Genomic DNA, 6,929 nt, shown 5'->3' with positions numbered 1-6,929 from the left:
CCTAGGTTAGGGTGGTGTATAACGACCAGAGAAGTTCAAAGACTTGGAAGAATTCAGTTACGAGGAGTGTGGTCAGGTTATGCCTAATGTCATCGATCCACTTGTTGCCATCCAAAGCCTCAGCAACAGTCCTCTTCTTTCTCTTGGAGTGGCGGTAGAGGTTGGGAGCTATTGCCTTGAGTGTGGTATGAGATGCCCATGGGGATTCCCAGAAGGAGGCTTTCCTCCCATCTCCAATGGACACTGCTGTAGAGGCTGTGAAGAGTTCCTTGTCTTGGTCGTTGCAAGGCGTTGGTGTGCCAATCCATGGCTTGTCGGTGGAAGTTCATTCATACCAAAGCCACCGTAACCGGAGCGCCCTTCCCATTTTACGGAGGTTTGAGACTCCCAAACTCCCGTATTTTATCGGCCTGCAGACGCGCTTCCCGTTAACCTTGCACTTGCCCCCATGTATTTCATCGCCTCCATCCCAGAGGAATTTTCTCCTTGCTTTATCTATTTCCTAGATGATTTGTTTTGGGATTTTTAGCGCTGTCATGACATAGATCGGCATGGAGTTGAGTACTGAGATGACAAGCTCTCTTCTGCCTCCAACCGAGAGCAGTTTTATCTTCCATGTTGCTAACCGTGCCTTGATTCGATCGATGAGGTATCGGAGGTGGACCTTCTGGAATCTATTGATAGTGAGAGGCATTCTGAGGTATTGCATGGGGAAGCTTGCGTGCGGACCAGAGAAATTTTGGAGGACCTCATCTAGATCGATTGCGTCGCAGCTATATAAGAATCACGGAGCTCTTGTTCAGATTCACCTTTAGTCCAGTGGTGCCACCGAAGTTGTTTAGGATAGAGATCCAAGTTGTCCACATCTTGTCATGTTGGTTTGATGAAATATTGCAGCGTCATCGGCGTATATGGAGCATCTAAAGCGTGCGCTGCGGTCTGCGAGCTCACTGAGGTGGCCACTGTCGATTGTGATTTTTAGGAGCCTGTGGAGGGGTTCCATTGCCAAGATGAAGAGGTATGGGGATAGGCGGTCACCCTGCCGAAGGCCTCTTCGGTGATCTATCCTTTCCCTCTCGACTCCGTTCATGCTATTCCCAATGTCTCATATTCCCTCGTGTTTTTCAAGCCTTTCTTTCTTCGGGTGCTCCTTCTATTATTTTTTTTCTTTGTATTTGCAGTTGCATTTGCAAAGTCTTCCACAAGTTCTGTCGTCCATTGGAGACAAGTATTGCTGTATATATGGAGTGTAGAGCTAATTAATCATGGTTCTATACCTGCATTGTTTATTACAGGAGTACTGATTGGTGGGCATATTCACCGTACACAGAGTTGTAATGCTTTATTTATTTCATAATGATTTCATAGCATCTGTAGTCTGATACACATGATATTCTTAGTCGTGTGATTCATTTAAATATATAGGCAGTTGCGTTTATCACATGCTTTTGGGGAAAAAAATACTTTTTATTGCTCTATTTTCATATCCATTGGTTATATACTCCATCCGTTTTTAGATATTTAACGCCTTTGAATTTTTTAAATATGTTTGACAGTTTGTCTTATTTAAAAAATAAGTAATTATTAATTCTTTTACTATCATTTGATTCATTGTTAAATACATTTATATGTACACATATAGTTTTACATATTTCAATTTTTTTAAATAAAACGAACAGTTAAACATATGCTTAAAAAAATCAACGGTGTCAAATATTTAGAAATGGAGGGAGTATATGATATGAGCCGGGATGCGAGCGTGGCGGCGACGATGTTGCTCGAGGGGTGGCTGGAGTGGAGGGCTGCGGCTTCACTGTTCCGCTGTTGTGTTTCAATCCGTGTTCCATATCACGTGGAGGGCATCCGTTTGTCGATTCTTTCTGTGTGGCCCTACCATAAATGGAGATTACAGGATTATTCTTTCCGTCAGTCACCAGATTACGTAGTTAGCGATTAATCCTAATTAGCGTGGCCCTCCAGGGAAACAAAGGCGCCAAATAGAAGGCGCCAAATAAAAATTAAGGCGCCAAACCATCATACAGTTTTTCAGAAAATAGATTAAGCTTTACATATGGCACATTATTATCGGATCACAATCATCTTCTTCGCAACAACAATGGCCTCTCTATCTAATCTTCCAAGGTCAATCAAGGTCACCGATTCACTGCATGAACAAGTGACAACCATGTCGACGGAACCAGCTGCCTCTGCTGAAACGTCTGTACTGCATCATCCAGGGACAAGCTTTCATGGTAACCTGGAAGGGGAATTAGAGACGGTAAGACTTCATAATGTTTTCACTTTCTTTTATTAGTAATCATTGAGACTTGATCACTACAAGCACATCATATCTCCGTTCAGTAAATCTCATAGAAGTTTTGCTTCTTTTCTATTAGCCCTTTTTTTTTTGTTCTGTAAGTTTCATGAAAGTTTTTCTTCTTTTCTAATTTGTCTCAAATAAAAAACTGGTATATTAATCAGGATCCTAGTAAAATCGAAGCTACTCCACAAGCAGATCCCTCCAAAGGGAAGGCACCAATCATCGGTATGAAATTCAACAGTGAACAAGAGGCATATGATTTCTATAATGCCTATGCTCGGGACATGGGTTTTAGCATTCGAAGAAGCAGTTGCCATTATGTGAAAGATTCCACCATAATAAAGAATCGGACATTTTGTTGTTCTCGTGCAGGTACTAGTTCCAACTTATATTTACAAAGTTCAGTGTTCATATAGAATTCATATACTGAGTTAGTTTTATTTAACAATAGGTACTCATGGTCATGATAAAAGAGAAGACCAAATTTCAAATTACGGTCAGTGTTTTAGTAGGCCAGAAACACGATGTATGTGTCGAGCATGCATGAAGATAAGTCTTAGGGATGATGGATTGTATTGCATATAAGAATTCTTGCACGAGCATAACCACATTCTTGCTACTGGAAGTCAGGCCCTCTACTTAAGATCTCAAAGGAAAATAACTGAAGCACAGATGGCAAGTGTTGAAAATGCAAAATCAGTAGGCATTTCTAATAAGGCTACTATTGATTTAATGGCAAAAGAAGCAGGTGGATATGAGAATCTTGGATTTACTCGTGAAGACATGAAGAATAGATTATATTCAAAGAGGTCACTGAAGGTAAACGAAGGTGACACAGGGGGAGTCTTGGAATATATGGAGAAAAAATCATCGGAAGATGTTAATTTTTTCTATTCCATTCAGGTTGATGAGGATGACTTGATAACAAATATTTTCTGGACTGATTCTAAAATGATTGCTGATTATTAAGTTTTTGGTGATGTTCTTTGTTTTGACACAACATATAGAAAACTAAATGATGGTCGTCCATTTGGTTTGCTTGTTGGTGTGGATAATCATAAGAAAAGCGTTGTTTTTGGTGCTGCACTTTTGTATGATGAAACTGCTGATAGTTTTGTTTGGCTTTTCAAGACATTTTTAAAAGCCATGTCTGGAAAGAAGCCACAGACTATATTGACCGGTGAAGACGCAGCAATGGCCAAAGCAATCAAGTTAGTCATGCCAGAAAGTCATCATAGAATTTGTGTTTGGCATATGAACCAAAATGCCTGCAAACACCTTGCTGGAGTTGTGAAGGAGTACAAGAAATTCAATGCAGATTTTCAGAATTGTATTTATGACAAAGAGGAGGAAGATGAATTTATAAATGCATGGAATAGAATGCTTGAAAAGTATGATCTGCAGGAGAACAAATGGCTTGAGAGGCTATTTCAGAAAAAAGTGCAATGGGCATTAGTGTATGGGAGAAACACATTTTCTGCTGATATGAGTGGAACACAGAGAAGTGAGAGCATGAACAATGAATTGAAGGGCTATATCAGTGTGAAATATGACATACTTACCTTCTTGGAACACTTTGACAGGTTGTTGTCAGACAAAAGATATGAGGAAGTCAAAAATGACTTTAAGACAACACAAAGTACACCATGGCCAAAAGCAGATTTGACAATATTAAGGCAAGCAACAAGAATTTATACTCCAGCAATATTTAAAGTGTTTCAGGAACAAGTGTTGCAAACATTGAACTGTGACCTATACTACTGTGGTGATATTGATGCTAAAATGGTGTACAAATTAAAAGTTCACAGTAAGCACCATGAGCATATTGTAAAATTTTCTCCAACAGAAGATAAAGTCAGGTGCAGCTGCAAGAAGTTTGAATTTCTCGGAATCTTATGTTGCCATGCATTGAAGATACTTGATGTTAACAATATAAAAGAAATTCCTAAGCAATACATACTACAAAGATGGACCATTGATGCAAAATCTCTACATATAAAGAGCAACTGCAGTACTCAAGAAGATCCTAAAATAAAGTTATCAACACGCAGGAGAGACTTGTGCAGAATGTTTGTTAAAATAGCTTCTCGAGCTACAGAATCTGATGAAACATACTTAATGGCTGCCAACAATGCACAAAAGTTAGCAGAAAATGTGGAGAAATACTTGAGTATAAGGCCTGATCAAGATTTGGATAAATCAGGTTTGTATCATACTCTGAATTGAATAGTACTTATGCTAGTGACTACTATGTTATAATCTAAATTAGATATCTCAAAAATATTTTATCATAGGTATAGAGGAAAATGTTGGCCTGAGTAAAGCAAGAGGCATAAAGGTAAAGGAGAAAGCCATTCGTGGGTCGAGGAGACCAATTGGTGGTTTTGACAAGGCAACACAACGGAGTAAAAAGAAAAAGAGTGATTCAAACACATCAAAGTGTCCAGTACAAGCAGAGGTGGTAACACCATCACTGCCATACACCATGATGTAGGTCAGTAGATTCAAACTATATATATATATATATATATATATATATATATATATATATATATATATATATATATATATATATATATATATATATATATATATATATATATATATATATAGGACACTCATATGGGGCACCATGGTGCCCGGGCACCATGGTATCTAATGCACAAAATCACTCAAATTTTTCAAAATTTTCAAATTGTGAGTATATACCTAGTTATAATAATTTGATTCATACCTATACTTATCAACAAAACAACTCAAATTTAACTTTATTTCACAATACATGATTACATACCTAGTTAGGTATGTAATCATGTATTGTGAAATAAAGTTAAATTTGAGTTGTTTTGTTGATAAGTATAGGTATGAATCAAATTATTATAACTAGGTATATACTCACAATTTGAAAATTTTGAAAAATTTGAGTGATTTTGTGCATTAGATACCATGGTGCCCGGGCACCATGGTGCCCCATATGAGTGTCCTATATATATATATATATATATATATATATATATATATATATATATATATATATATATATATATATATATATATATATATACACTTGGCAAAAGAGACTCTCTTATTAGTGGTACTGATTATTATTTGCCTTATACAGATTCAGGGTCGTTCAGAGATAACTACAATCACATGCAAATGCCAGACTACTATCATATTGAAGGTGCTTCATTACTTCAGTCATCTGGTTATTTCAGAACTTCTGAACAAAGTCAAGGGATGCAGCAGGAAGAGACTGCACAGACATTTGATACATATCCCTATAGCATGTTTGCCCATATAAATTAAAATCCCCACCTTTTTTCATATTAATTAGCACCTTTACCAATTTCCAATCGCATTACAACTTGTAAGTTGGATCTTAATTTGAATTCCCATGTCGATTCAAGCTGTCAAATCGTACTAATACTTTCTCTTCTATTAGCATCAAATATATGGTTCCCCACCGTGTTGTTTGGCTCATGTGAAAAAAATCCTAATAATTTAGAAGCATCAAAACACAAGAGGTGTTGGCAAAAATGAACTTACCAAATAAAACTACCTTAATGCAGCTGTATTGGTGAAAAAAGTTTCGATCTTCAATTCTTCACTTCTTCACCATAGCAAACAGTAGTTGCCAGCAGCAAGGGAGTTCCACGTTTGGTACTGACCATTGAACTATACCAAGCCAACGAGTATGCGGAGTGCAGACCACGCCAAGCCGGCGAGCCCGGCCGCCGACAACGCGAGAGCAACCATGGTTGCGTGCGGCCAAGAGGAAGATGAGGAGAGCAGCAGAACTTCAGATGAACTCTCTGATTTGGGGACAAGCAGATAAGGAGCAGATAAGTTGTGTGGTGCAGAGTGAAAAGTACTAGTACCCGGTTTGTTTTGACGGAGTAGTGACGGCGTCATATTCTGCACGGTAGGAAGAAGCCGAGCCCACCACAAAAAAGAATCGACAAACCGATGGCCTCCACGTGGTACGGAATATGGATGGAAACACAACAACGGAACAGTGAAGTCGCAGCCGGAGTGGAGAGTGGGTGCTCGAGGGGTGGCCGGAATGGAGAGTGGGTGAATGGGCGGCTGTGGAGCGGATAACGGGAATGTTCGCAATCGACCTCCGGGGCCGGCGAGTATTCTTCCCCAGACAGCTTCGAGGCTCTGATCATGCCTATAACTCAGATTGTATTTCCTTGCTTAACTCAAACTGATTTCATCCTCCTTAAATTGCCAGGCTAGGTAGCTAACTTAAGGATAAAGCCGGTTAACTAACACAAATCAAGTCAATCTAACAAACTGATAACCAATTATTGAAAATAATATATTTCCTAACAATTTGGAAAGGATAACTTGATAGAGTTAAACGGAAGGTGCGCCACTTTTGTCGGACGCGTTGTGCACCGTCTATCGCCGACAACACCGTCACTGATAGACCCGTCGATGAATTTGTCTGTAACAAATTAGCGACCTTTCATACACTTAATATAGTAGGTATCATTCGCGTACTTAATATAGTTCTCTCCCCATTGATACTGTTTTTATAATATGATACATCTGTAATAAAGAATTAAAGATCGTCCTTCCATAGTTTCCACAGTTAATT

General features: G+C 38.7%; 1 long non-coding RNA gene and 1 pseudogene across 1 annotated transcript; one reads left to right on the top strand and one right to left on the bottom strand.

The window, feature by feature from the left end:
* Window positions 1–2,014: 2,014 nt before the first annotated feature.
* Window positions 2,015–6,167, bottom strand: LOC136354117 (uncharacterized). The gene is made up of 2 exons (XR_010737875.1): window positions 5,870–6,167; window positions 2,015–2,257 (listed from the first exon to the last, which is right to left on the bottom strand). It is a non-coding gene; the product is annotated as an uncharacterized lncRNA (long non-coding RNA).
* Window positions 2,605–5,629, top strand: LOC112936951 (protein FAR1-RELATED SEQUENCE 5-like; annotated as a pseudogene).
* Window positions 6,168–6,929: the final 762 nt, after the last annotated feature.

Source organism: Oryza sativa, chromosome 11 (assembly GCF_034140825.1).
Source record: "Oryza sativa Japonica Group chromosome 11, ASM3414082v1".
Classification (NCBI taxonomy): domain Eukaryota; kingdom Viridiplantae; phylum Streptophyta; class Magnoliopsida; order Poales; family Poaceae; genus Oryza; species Oryza sativa.
This window is presented reverse-complemented; position numbering and strand designations above follow the sequence as displayed.